A 14,123-nucleotide genomic window follows, 5' to 3' on the forward strand; every position below is an offset into this window, starting at 1 on the left:
GTCCAGAAGCTCAGAGATGCTCCTGGTGGTTGCCTTGACTCTGTACGGTTGACTCTGTCTCTCGTTCAGTAGGGATGTGTCCCTTCCATAGTGTTTCCTTGTCAGCTGTATGTTGCTGTAGAGCTCTGCAAGCACCCCACTGTTGTCTCCACACATAGACCTGTGCTTTCTTTCCCTGTTTGTTTTCAGAAAGGGAGGTGGTAGCTCTGCTACTTTGGATGGTTGCAGACAGGCTTGCATGTGGGGCTGCTTTGGGTGCGTAGGCACTCACACCTCTAAAACCTGTGGTGAGTTCCCAGGTCCAAGTGAGATGGGTCTCCTGTTGGTAAACGTGCCTGTTTGTGGTATTAGGACCTTGGGTGTGTAACAGCTGTCAGAGATGGCACTTTGAAGTGCATACCAGGGACATTTCTCTCTTCTGCCAAGTTTTTAATAAATGGTCTGTGTTTGAAGAGCATCACGTTTAGGCCATAATGTGTGAAAAGGTAAGAAATACAAAGCTAAGCCTGATGCATTTGTATCTATGTGAACAGGAGTGCAGGGCCAAGTTCAGTTTTATAGTGTCATGACTGGGTTGGCATCGAAGCCAAGTTACATGAAGCTGAAGATCTGTCTCGGAAAATTTATCTTCTGCATCTCATTTTTCTGATCTTATTAAATGGTGAAGTGATTTTGTCAATCTCATGTTTTACCATTAGATATGTAGGTTGGAAGATTAAAGTACAGTTGGAAGTCGGCCTTATTTTTCACTGCATGTCCAGGGAAAAAATAATCCATGTAATTCTTTCTCTCTTCCTTTGCTTTTCTCTGTGGTTTCTTCTAGTTCGTAATTACATGCAGTAATTTTCTCTGCTATTGCCTTGGTATCTTCTTTACGCACTACATTTATTTGCATTTGTTTGTTATGTCAGAAGAATCTTAATGTTTTTCAGACAGAACTTTTGTGTGCTAATGTTTTCTTGTTTTTGTTTTCAACAAACAAAAAAACCCTTGTGGTAAGTTACGAAATTGCTATTATCTACCCTAGGAGCCAGAGAAAATTATCTTTAAGCCTAAAGCTTACAGTTGCATGTTAAGCCTTTCAAAGTAGGGGTTATACTGAAAACGCTCATGAAATGCAAACTATATGGTATAATTTCGATAACCCCACATTCTGATGTTGCTCATTTTCAGTTGGTGGCTCTGACTTTATTGTTGGGTTGGGGTTTTCTTCAGTAGAAAAGGGAATTTTGGCTAATGTTTGATTTTGACTGCCTTTATCTTCATAATGGCTGGCTGACAGGAGTGAAACCAAAGGTTCATGAAGACCTATCGCTGACTGGATACATTGATATAGACAATTGATGCAGCTTATTAAGGGAATCAAAGAAATTTCCTAAATCTAGTACTGAGATGATTTTTTTACCATCTGAAAGAGCCAAGAATTTAATCCTCTTTTGCTTCCTGGATCTGACAAAAACTCAGAAGAGTGGTGATCTTCAAAGCTTGTGAAGCAGCCCTAGTTGGTGTCCTGTAGGCAGCCCATGAGCTCTGGTGTTTGTCTCAACTGTGGCGTTTAGCACCCACGAGATGAAGATTTACTTCTCTCCTTCTGAGTGGTTGGTCAGTGCTCTGGGAGTTGTCATGTCCCTAGCTGGAGGCAAATGGAGGAGCATGACGTGTGGTGTCCGAGGCATTTGAGCTGCTGGTGTTGTCTCTTCTCTGCTGGCAAATGGCAGCTTTACTGCCTGTTAGGATGTGTGCCCACAGACCTTTTCCAATACTCAGCATCTTGCCAACAGAGCAGCACTCGGCTGCAGTGATCAAAAGATTTATTAGCAATAACTTCTGCAGCAGGTCTCCAGCACAATGGTATGGGGTAGTTTTTCCTCTTAAAATAGGGTTGTATACTGTAAAAGGAGCACAGCGCACTGTCATGCAAAGGTCCCTCTGGTGATATTCGTGTTTAACCCTGGCTGTAGATGAGGAAGTTGCTGAACCAGGTGTTGAAAAGGCCTAGATAAACAATGTGATCTCCTGGACCCCTTTTTTCCTGTGAAATGGCATGTTTCCATTACAGAAAAATCCCATAAAAGTGAGTAGATTCTGCAGCTTTTCCTACTAGATGTTTTTGAATCAAGCTCTAGAAGGTAATAGGAAATTATATCCCTACCAAAGAGCTCAAAAAAGCTTTACAGAAGAAACAACATCAGTTTTCTTACAGTATCCAGGAGTGGTGAGGAGTGAAATAACCCGGATGAAATGAAAATATGGCTGATACAGAACCAGAGAAGTGTCACTGTGCAAACATACTTAATTAAACACGTTGCTGCTGGGAGCAGGGCAGCTTCAAACAACAACCAGGCAAAGTGAGACCTCGTGTGAGCAGTGTATACCTTGTGCCATGTGTTCAGTGGCGCTTGCTTAGCCAAAACTAAGGCAACACCTGGTTAATCCACAACCTCTAGAACCTGTGATTGAGAGTTGACCCTAATTCGAACAAGGTAGTTCTGTCTCCTTTTTTGTTCTCTCCTTCTTCTCTTTTGTTCTTGTCCTCATATTTTCTCTTTTTCTTCTTTTTTTTCTCTCTTTTCTCTTTGCCTTTCTTTTCTGCAGAAGCTGTTGGAGGTTTTTTTCTGTAAAATGCTGTTGTTTTTATGACTAGTGAATTATGCAGAACTTTTCCTTAGGACTGTATTAAATAAAAGATCTCGAAATAGCATTTTTTTGTGTGAGCTTCAAGATTTCAGCCTGAAAAATGATTTTTAAGAATTATTTCTTTCTGCCTGTTGAGATACTTATGTTATACATTCTGTCCCTTTCTACAAATACGTCAATATTGAATGCTAGCAGTTTATGTCTTAAGACTATTTATAGCTTTCTGAATATTTCTTTCAAATGTTGAGGAAAAATAAAGAATAACAACAATGCAGCATATAAAAATAGAGTTGCTCAGGAATGTATTATTCATAATGAACATGAGAACCTGTTTTTCCAGAAGAATTGGTCTGATAAAATCATTCACTACTGAGGCCACTAGTTTTTTTTTTTTTTTGTCTTTAGAATTATTTAGGGGATTTTTCTTTGTAATAAATGGACTTGTATACCCATATTTGGTAAACCAGTGGAAAGTCACCAAATGAGGAATTATTTCATTTTACAAAATGTTTAGCAACTAAGCAATGTAAACACTATCAGTTAAATGTGGCAAAGTTGCATATTTGTATTCCTTGGGCTATAGTTCGAAAAAAAATTCAAATTATTTTATATAACATTGCTTCTTACAGACTTCCTTTAAGTGAAGTATGAAAGCTGCAGTGTAAGCTTTATTGGCCTATAAATATGTCATTATAGTTGGACTACATTTATATGCTTTGGATTGTTGTTTAAGCCAAGAAAATATGTCTGTACAGGTTGACTTTTTATTGAAACCCTTTGAGGCATACAACAGAATGTATTTTAGGCCAAGGTTATTAAAACAGCATTTTCATTTTTGCAGCAGACTCATTGTCAATTATGCTGCCACAAACTGTCTGTGGATAGGCAGTTATGAATGGTTTCATCTCTAAATGTGTCTTTAGAAAAAGAAATAAAAGATAGAGGAGTCAGAGCTGAAATTGAGAGAAGAGACTGAGGGAAAAATGACTGAATTTAGTGCTCACCAGCTCTGTTGGTTTGGGTTAGGCTGGGCTGCAGTGCTGCCTGGGTTTAGCTAAGGAACAAATGGCTCCTTTGCCTGTGCTGGGGCAGGGAGGTGGGAGCTGCTGCCACAGCCAGGCAGTCTCCAGCCTCTGGCTCTGTCATGACAGAGGTCTGGGTTTGGTCCCCAAACTGGCATTGCCACTCTTTTTATCCATCCTCTGTGAGTATCATGCCAAAATGGGCAGTTGAGGTTCCTGCGCTGGCAGTGTTAGTAATGGGATGAGCAAGTTCTGGTGAACCTGAAGGGGTTTTGCTGCACTCACTTCTTGTTTGTTCAGGTCCAGCAAGGGGAAACCCAAAGAAAATTTAGCAGTCAGTCCTGTCCTGTCTTTCATTCCGCACAGCCATGCATTTGAGGATACACAATCTGGATCTTTGTTCCTTGTGAAACCCGGGAAAATCAACTACTGCTCCTAGCTGAGGTGTGTATTCTAGCAGTCAAGCTTTTCTAGTCCGTAGGTGGTTTTCCAGCAGTTGTTTCCTACTTCTCTTGAAGAAGCTCCGTTGAACTCTGCAGTGGAGCTCGCTGGGCAGGACTGGGTGATGCAGGACTGGGTCACCCTCTCGTTTTCTTGTCTTTACCAGTCTCATAATTTGTATATCTTCACTTGGATTGCAGCTCTGTGCTGTATCTTGTGTTGCCACACAAATTGGCCAATCCACAGCAGATTGCAGTGAGTTTGGAAGGACAGGCAGAGCAGGGGTGAGCTGTCTTGTCAGAAGGTGCCAACCCCACAATCAGTGTCTCCAGTGGGCACTGGGCTGTTGCATGGCCCTTCCAGTTTCACTTGCCAGTGGCCTTGCAGCAGGCGTGATTTCTCCAGATGAAGATTATCAAGTCATAATGTAGTCAAACTATGACATTATCAAAACTGATAATCTGCAGCTGTAGCATGTTCAGACACTTGTGGTGACTTCTGATCTGACACTGACTCTCCTTTTTTCATTGTTTGTCGCGTGCTGCTCAGTTCAGGCTCGCCTGGCTTAACTTGACGCAGTAGTTTTCTGACCAACTAATTGTTAGCTATTTAGAGTACAGCCACTTTGGATACTTTGTGCCTAAGTCATGCCTCTCTTCCCCTCCCATTCTTCTCTGTCTTCACTCTTTGCCTCTTCTTGTGCCTTCCTGTCTCCATTGGCCTAACTGAATGCCATTCTGATCTTGATAAAGCTCCTCTAAGTGTCCTATTATCCCATTTTCCCCTCTCTGCCCTTGTGCACCGTATGTTGTTTTTTGTCTTGTGGGTCAGAGTGACCTCTCTAACTCATTTTAACCAACCCAGTTGATACAGTTCTTTTGCCATAGTTGAGGCTATGGAGCCTGAATGGAGGATGGCTCCCTTGGGAAAAAAGAGACTGCAGCCTGGCTTTTTCTTCTGTGTTTGTGCAGCTTGTAGCACATGCCAGCAGTACTGCAGCAGGACAACAGCACCAGCAGGCTGCGAAGCAGGAACCTCTGTTGGGATGACTGTTCAGAGAGGCTGTGGAGCAGAAAGGCTTCACTTAGTTCAACACCTTCTTTTAGTTTAATTACTGCTTACCTTTGGTGTTAACATATTTAGGATCAGAGATAACCTGAGGTGCTGAGCAGACAGACAGAGATAAATACTTACTTTATTATTGGTCAACCAGCTGATTTAACAAATACTTGTTGGCTTGTTGGCTTGTTGGCTTCAGTTGCTGGCTGCCTTTTAAGTGCTGAAAGGTGGTGCTGTTGTTAAGTCCGGTGTACTTCCAGTAATTCAGTCCTGGAGATGACACTATCTCCAGTAGCATTTTGGGGCTCTCCCTCCTCAGTTGCTCCTCTCTCTTGAGCCACTGCTGCTCTCCTCTGCACCTTCCTCCTCCTCCCTGGAAGGAGATTGGTGGGGTCTGTCCTTCTTGAGGCCAGCTATTTGCCTGAGCAGTGCTGGGATGATTTGAGTGCTGTTAATTTCTTCCTTCCCCTGGAGAGAGCCTACTTCATTACAAAGCCTGTGAGGGTGACAAAAACATTTTAATATGAAGCACTGGCTATGGAAGCCTTTCACTCACCACTGGATTGTGTTGAGCCTCATCTATTTGTGATTCTTGAAAGGAGTTTTAACACCACACACCTCAGACTTCAAGCATGCCTTATCAAAGAGATCTGGATTTCTTATCAAGCTTTGACCTACTTTGACCAGCTTTTATAAAAAGGGGTGAGAGTATCACCCCTGGAAATTGAGGATGTGGGTATTTTGTTCTTTGAAATGTGGAAGGTATGCCAAGAAATGTCAACAAAATACCAGGTGACTTCTGTCTTGGTAGCCCCTAACTCAGAGTGGCTGTTCACCAGCCACCTCATTCCTGCAGCAGGAACAAGCTAACATGATTATCAGAATGGTGCTGATAGCAGTTGTCACTGCATCAGGCATTTTCAATTATGTATTGGTATGACCTGGTACTTTGCCGTTGGTGTAGAGCACAGCCATTGGCAATGGCAGTTCTGGTCTATTCAGAAACATCAGAGAAGGAATCACTGCTGCAAAACGAGAGGAGGAAGAGTAAAATTTTACTGCCTGTGAAGCTAGAGAACTGCCCCACGTTCTCTTAAAGTCAAAGTTGCAGCCGTTTGCACCATCAATAAGAGTTTTGTTGCAGCCTCTGGCTGGAACAGGATAGCCTACATAATTACAAAATAAGTAGATAAAAAATAAGGACCATTCACAGACAGTGTCAAAGCAGCCACAGTGTCCCTTTAAAAATGTTTGAAGGCTTTTGTTATTTTTGTCTGTTTTTAGCACCGGGATTGACCTTGCCAGGCTGTGTAATAACCCACATGTGTCTGCTCTCCAGGATTTTTTCCCTTCTAGTCACTGTTGGATCTTGCATTTAATTCTTACTGACCATGGGTTTTTGTTCCAGTAACTGGAAACGTGTGTGTCCTGGTGCAGTGCTGCTGTGCTCTGAATCTGACTTTATCTGTGTCTGGTTATTTTTTCTCCGTTTTCCTTTTTTTTTAAATTATTGGTTTAGAGGGTGCTGTTTTCCTCCCCAGCCTTCCTTCTCTCTTCCATTCCTGCCCATACTGTTTCTGGGTCCCGGGGGACCCAGTTTGGGACATCTATTGTTATGTGTTGCTGCACTTTCCTTGCCCAGCACCACTGGAGGGAGGTGATCAGTGGTCTCCTCTGTGTGCCATGGTTGCTAGTTAGATATGTTGATCCCTCATAAATCACTGATGCCTTTCTCCTTCTTTGTATCCTTTCCACACAGCCAGCCAAAAATTGGGTGAGTACTGAGATCTGTAAAACCAAGCACCTATGTAATGTTGTGGTATAGTTGGGTGGGCCCCAAGGACATCCTCTTTTTCCTGCCTGGCTGCTTTCCTGTGCTGTAATTCTGTGCTGCTGGAGCCCAAGACTTGGAGTCCTGCAGTCATCTTTGACTCCAGGCGCTCCATTAATCAAGTTGGAGCTGTCTTTGTACCAGCCCATGAATCATGCTGGCTTGTGACCTGTGCAGCCGTGCTGAGATGCTCAGGCTCTTCTGTGGGTGCTGTTGATACCATGGCCAGATCTGGGTGTCATTTCCCTTGTAGGGGGAAGGAGAAAAGCCAGACCCAATTTATTCACCACCTGCCTTCCAAGTCTTCTTGCGTTGCCCTTTGTTACTCCCACGCCCAGAAAGGCAACTGGCCGTTTGTTTGTAGGCACAGTATGATGTGTTTGGCCTCTCATCATCTGTTTTCCTAAGTATCCTAGTCCAGTTCTAAATGTGTCATTGCAGAAAGGCCAGTACTTTTTCTCTGAGATACAATAGTCATCTTCTCATAGATGGCCTGTCTTGTGTCATGGGAGGTTGTCAGAGAGAACATCCTTTGTGCATCTGAAATTGAAGGTGGAGAGTTGCTTTTTATTCCTTTTCTCGTCTTTCTGCAAAATTGTTTGGTGGGACAGAGGCACACCGGAGCAAAAGCTGTCAGTGAATGGCCATGTCAGCATTTATGGAGATCTCAGCAACAGCAGGACCCTCAGCTTGCCAAGGCAGACCTTTGCTTGGGCCAGCAAGGGGAAGTGGGAGGTGGGGACACTAGAAAGAAAAGGAAGGTGTTGGACAAGATTGTGGGAAGAGGCTTGGCTGCAGCAGCTGAGTGGGCAGTAGCAGATGTGCCTTCTCAGCAGGGTCAGCCCAGGCATCTCCTCCAGCACTATCACCTTTGTGAGCACCAAGAGGGGCTCTGTGGGTACAGAGGAGAAGACTGTGGTTCTGGCAGCTTTGCCTTTGTTAACTGAGTTTTAAGACTCTCAGTATCGATAGTCTGACTGCTTAATCCCTTTTGGTTAATTTAGGTCATGCTTGTCTTTGCTGGCTTGGTGATCCTTGTATGATGAGAGTATTGATAGATGAGAATGCTTGGGAAGGGAAGGGTTAAACCTAGTGTGTGTATACATTGGAGTGCGGTTTGTGGGAGTGGGTGATAAAGCATATATTTAAAAACTGTAACAGCATGAATTGTAACTTACTGGGTAGGTTTTGTATTGGAGAACCTTGTGGCATAACCTTTGTTTACTTCATTTAGTAGAATCTGTACCATGTAAAATAAGTTCCTTCTTAATTTTACTGCTAATAATAATTCGCTTGTAAAGATGAATCCTCAATGCTGTAAACCTTCAGCTTGGGTCTGTCTTGCTCTATTGCATTGTGAAGGGCAAATAGTTAATAGCATAAAGAAGCTTTTGTTAGTGATAGGTAATGTGTATGATTTTAGCAGGAGTATATTTTAGTAGCTTGTGAAAAATCAAGGTGAATTTTTACATCTGTGCACTGCTGCATAATTGATATATGTAGAAGCTGAAATTCAAAATAAGCTTCTAGGAGAGCCCACATTTGATTTTCCTAAACATTTAAATATATGTATCACACCCTCATTTTAAGATGCCGGTTAATGACTTTATGAGCATGTTGGCAGCCAGAGCATTACATGTGGTTTGAAAAATGTGTCTGGTTATGCTTGGTAAGCAGTATTGTTCTGACAGTGTACTAAAGGCCATCTTCAATTTGACTGTGCTCTACTTTGTTATGCTGTGAAAGAAAAAGATAATTCAGCAGAGCATTGTGCTGTCGGCTGGAGACGCCTCACTTCAGAATACAAATATTACTAGGGATAAATGAATCATTAAAAGAACACTAGCATAAAATATCTGATGAATGAACTCCAGGAGTCTGTGCTGGAATAAATTTAGCATTCACGGACAGTACCATAATATGTGAAATAATAGTATCAGTTCTACATTCAGATGCCAAAAACATTTATGGACCCAGAATAATTGTGAATTACAAGGCTATAAATACATAGAGGGGATTTGGTGATATCATAATAAACCATGAGAAATTCGCTAGGCTGGTTTCTTATGTTACCAGAACCTTGAGATATATTTACAACCTTGTTCACACTCCTGCAGTTTTAGGGGGCAATTCTCCTCTCACAACACGTTCGTCATTCGCATTCGTGCCAAGGGGAGTTATGCATGTGTGTCATGAGTGAAATAGATGCCCACACAATTCAAGGATCCTATAACGAATATCTAATTTAAGAAAAAGGTGGGAAACATTCCCTCTCATCCTCCTCCAAGTTCCCCCACGTCCTGTTCTGCTCCTGTGAACGAGGCTAATGAAGGGAATATAGGTAAAGGATGACAAGGTAGCTGCTGTGTTCCTGAACATTTTGTCCACAGCTGCATCATTTTTTCCACTTCTTATTACTGAGAAACAAAACAACCAAAGCCCAGATGTTCTGGTCCCAGGTTTCTTTAAAGTGCAGGCTAATGCATTTTAAAAGCCTGTTGTAAATACCCAGGGAAGGCTGGGATCGTCAGCCTGTCCTCCAAAAGGAGGCTTCATTGTTGTGATACCAGATCCGTGCCTGATAAGAACAGTTAATTAGGAACTGGGGCTGAACCTGAAGTGATATTTGAGAGCATGTTCAGCTTTCAGCATGTCCCACATCACCTGTTTGTAATTAAGCCTGGTGTCCCCTGCCTTGCTGAGTTGGGGTGGTGACTGTCTCTGCAGATACTTAGTGTCATTCACACATCCCAAAATTAGGTGGGTTACAGCTGGGTGCTGCAGGACCCCTTCCCCTCCCAGCATCTCCCCCAGCCAGCTGTGCCGCGTTACCGGCCTCATCCTTCTCTTAAGTCATTGGCAAAATATGCATGTTCAGTGTGGTGCAGAGCAAGTCTGCTCAGTAATTCCACATTCCTTAGTGTTGCAGGAGGTCTCTTGACTGACCAAGCTGCAGTCTTTCTGCTCATCCCTCTCCTGGCTGTACCTCCCTGCCTGCCAGGGGAACATTTACGGTATTCACAGTGGGAAGCATCTGTGGCTTCGTTTATGTCCTTCGACGTGGTTCCTGTTTTACTTTTTGGGTCTTGGTAGACTCACCCTCTATCAGTAGATGAATCACATCCTTGAGGTATATCCTGGACCTTCCATCCTTGTCAGCTGATGAAACAAAGAGAACATAATTACAGGATCAAAAAAATAACAACACTGAAGTGGTCATCAGCAAGAGGGGGGTCCTTGGCAGCCTTGTAGGAGATTTGTAGGCTTTGGTGTGTGTCAGTGATAGGTCCTCACCCAGTTAGTCACTGAGCCTTGCTTTGCTTTGATCACTGCCAGTTTATTTCATTGTCTTTCTCTCTTGAATTCTTGCATGTTTTTGCTATGGCATGGTCATGGGATTATTGATTATATGTTTTTGTTAATTACTAGTGGCTTTAACTTGATATTCTTTGCAATATCTGTGCGAGCTCTTGTGGCAAACCCAGTAGACAGGGTATAATGCAATCTTAATGCATGCTTTTCTCTTTCATTATTGTAAAATCACAGTCTCCACTTGCTTTCACACTATTTCCAAATTAAAAGCTTTGTGGGATGAAAATTAAATGATAAGTTACTATAAAATTCTATTTCAAGAATCTTGAATGCTTCAGCTCCATCTGTATTTTTAGTTTTCTTACTGCCTGAATGACCCTTGCTTGTGACAGTGTTTGTCACTATACACTTGCAGTTTTGTTGCATAGAGAAAATAGATTAAAAAGTCCTTCTACACTTGTGTTTTTAATCCTCTGTTCAGATACATAAAAATTTGGCCCTGTAAGTTCTGTGGTACAGTAAAAAAAATTAAATAAACCAACCCAAATAATTCTGGCAGTTCAAACGCAGAAACTAAAAATAATTTAATCTGCAGTGTGAACATAGTTTCATATTTATACTAGCATCTGGCCTCAGGAATTGAATACTCCATTCTTTAAATAGCTTCACTCTGGCTCTTGAATGCTTTGTGACTAGAACATTACCCTACAGTCATGCACCTTGTTTACATACTTCTGTTAAAAGGCAAAAGAACTTACAGTACTTCAAAACATTGGTACAAGCTCCCTCCTCCCCTCTTGCCTTGGAAAAGAGAAGTTAAAAAGAAAAAAATGCGAGTGGTCTGAAAGAGCATTTTAAATTTAGTTCTCTCAGTTTGCTGCTGGGTACATATTTTACTGTCATTTGTATGAAAAACTGGAAGAAGAATTTTCCAAAGAAAATGTGTGCCTTTCCAGATGCCCAACAGTAGTCAAACAGAGATTTATGTACACTTTATTTGTCTCTATGTTTTTAATCTGGCAAGTGTCTTTGTCTTTAAAAACACTTTGCCTAGAGAGAGTGGGTCTTTTTTTCTTACCATATGGTAGAAATAAGGAGTAGATCCAGGTCCCTGCAAAGGAAAAATATCAGAATAATGTAATAAAAAGGTAACCACTATAAACAGGAGGCTAATGATTAGCTTCTTACAGTCTTTAGGGACAAAGTACCTTTTATAGTTTTATGATCCTTGCCCAGCCTGACTTCAGGAGAAATTGCATTTTCAGAATTATATATTCGTAACTTCACCTAACTTTCAAATTTAGTAGATCCCTATTTAGTGTCTATTGGTGAATGTAAGTCCAGCCTAATATACTTACTGCTATTTTTTCATTCACATGTCTTGAGGTGAACCTAGGAGCAGTAGAGAAAATATCCCATTTTTAAACTTTAATCCAGAATCCATTCGTATGAGTCACTAAAACAAAATCATAGTGGTTTAGCTAAAAAAGGCTTCATGTCCAAAGAGAACGTTCCTTAGAATGCTGGCCCATTTCCCACAATGTTTCTTGAATGTGTTTTATATGTTGTCTTTGTGCTATTGTAAAACATCAAGGATTAGCTGCTGTACTTCGGTGTGTGGGAGGCTCCTGATATTTCAGTGGACTGATCAGTTTGAATGAGGGTGGGGGGCTTGTCCCTTGAGAGGTGCTCAGCCCCCTCCTCTGCCTGTGCTGCTTCTCCTGTGGAGGAGCCTTCCACCTTAGGTAGGGAGAGCATTTCTCTTTCTTGTGGTAAGTCTTCCATGCTGCAGCACGGGCTTAGGCTTGCTGCTGTGGTGTTCAGAAACACCCTGCAGCAGTGTGAGAGGCAGAGAAATCAGGCCCTGTCTGCCTTTGTGAAAAACTTTGAGAGTAAGTTGTTTTGTTTATCCTACCCAGCTATTAGAGCCCTCAACAGGAAAGAGCCTCTAGGATAATCATCCCACTTGGGTTTTGGGAGTTCATTCCTATAGGTTTCAGACTAGTCTGGGACACTGAGAACGTCAGTGCCAAGGCTGTACTCCACCATGACTTCCAGCTTTGATCCTCCAATGATGGAGTGAGAAGGGGGTGGTACAAAGCTGGATAGGAGCAGGGGTGAGGATGGCTGGAGACAGCAATAAGAGCAGCTTCTCTACGTTGTCACTAGGATTTTTGTTATCCTTCTCTGCAGGGAGGGTTGGTGCTCATGTTTTACTTTATTTTTCAGACCTCGGCCCTCTGACTTGCATATAGTGAATGCGGATGGTGCAGGATTTAGCCTTTGGTGATTTCAGATACGATGTGATTCTAAGGCACAAAATATTTGATTTATTGGGTAAAGCCTATTTAATACCTTAAAAGCATAGAGTAGGAGATCAGATGTGAGCGTAGCAGCCTTAAAATACATTCCCTGACAACATACTTAAGAATGTTTAGGTCTATATGAAAAACACAGGAAATGAGGGCAATTTTATCCTTGCAGTTTTGATGGCAGGGTACACAGGGGAGATGGAGAGAGTGTGGACAGGAATTCATGTGTTTGATAACGTGAGCCCAGCATATTTGCACAAATGGAACAGGACCATTTTTCACCCTCTGCAGCAGAAACTATTGGTAGTTTCTCTGCCTATTTGAGAGACTATGACTGATCAGATACATCAGCAAATCCATGTAAGTTAACATGAAAAGTCATTCCCTCATCCCTGGCCAGTTGTGTATGGTGTTTGCACAAAGCAGTACCTCTTTGCCCTTTCTGGTGGCTTAGGGAATCACAGAGAGCTGATTCTGAACAACCAGAGATGAAGAGAGGCTGCTGTCCTCTATCAGACGCTTTTCCCCTCATTGCCTTGTAGATTGAGTCAGTCTAATAGTAAGAAAAGATTTATGTACATTTATTCTGAGAATACTTGTTAACTGTTCTAAAACAGAGGCTTTAATGAACAGCAAAGCAGAAAAGCGGTTGCTAGAAGGACTTGTAACGATTTCTGATCATGCTGATGTCTGACCATTGTCTTGTGCTGCAAAACTAAATTTTCTCCTTTTTTTCCCAAGAATGTCGGACTGCTTAGTGTATGGCTGGTTTTCGTTAAAAAGCACTTAATTTTCTACTTCTTAGGAGAAGAATGCAATTAAAGCTCTTATATGAAGAGGAAGATTGTGCCAACAGTGCTTGGAAATTGTATTGTCCAGGCTGTAAAAGCATACTGAAGGCATTGTTTATACCTTGCTGGGCATGTGACAAATTTCCTACTTAAAGTCATGTAACATTTCTTGAGCAGCAGGTATTTTTAGTTGGGCAAGTCACAAAAGTTTTGCAAATGTTTGTTTGGGTGGGTAGAAACTTGGAAAATACACTGTGGTTCAGTTTTCTCTAGTTATTACAGTGGTTTTGTCACTTAAGCTTCTTACGGTTGTCACACCTCCAGCTGCAGCACAAGCTCTCAGGAAACAAGCCCTTGGTGGTGCAAGGAGTGCCCTAAGCTCAGTGGGGCTGGCAGGGCCCTTTGTCTTCATCACTGAAGGTTATCAAGACACAACAGAATGGGATGGCAATCATAGAAAAGTGGGATTCCAGTTTCCATTGTGCTCCTTTTCCCTCAGAGCATGTCTGTCTGGACTGCATGTGGGACAATTTTGTCTGTGCCTCCTTGAGATCTTTGCCCCAACTATCCATAAGAATTTCTCACCATGTCCATTTCTCAGTCAGTTCACTAGCCAGGTTGCTCAAATCAAAATAGGAAACAAGGCTCCTTGAAGGAGCATTCCCTTTCACCAGGTGAAGTGACTCCAGGTCCATGCCAATGCTGGCTGACTCCAAGG

At 42.2% G+C, this 14,123-nt stretch overlaps 1 protein-coding gene across 1 annotated transcript in view; it reads left to right on the plus strand.

Annotated features, from left to right (window-relative positions):
- Positions 1-14,123, plus strand: part of ARID5B (AT-rich interaction domain 5B) — a 117,712-nt gene that overhangs the window by 13,968 nt on the left and 89,621 nt on the right.

Source organism: Corvus moneduloides, chromosome 8, assembly GCF_009650955.1.
Source record: "Corvus moneduloides isolate bCorMon1 chromosome 8, bCorMon1.pri, whole genome shotgun sequence".
Taxonomy (NCBI): Eukaryota; Metazoa; Chordata; class Aves; order Passeriformes; family Corvidae; genus Corvus; species Corvus moneduloides.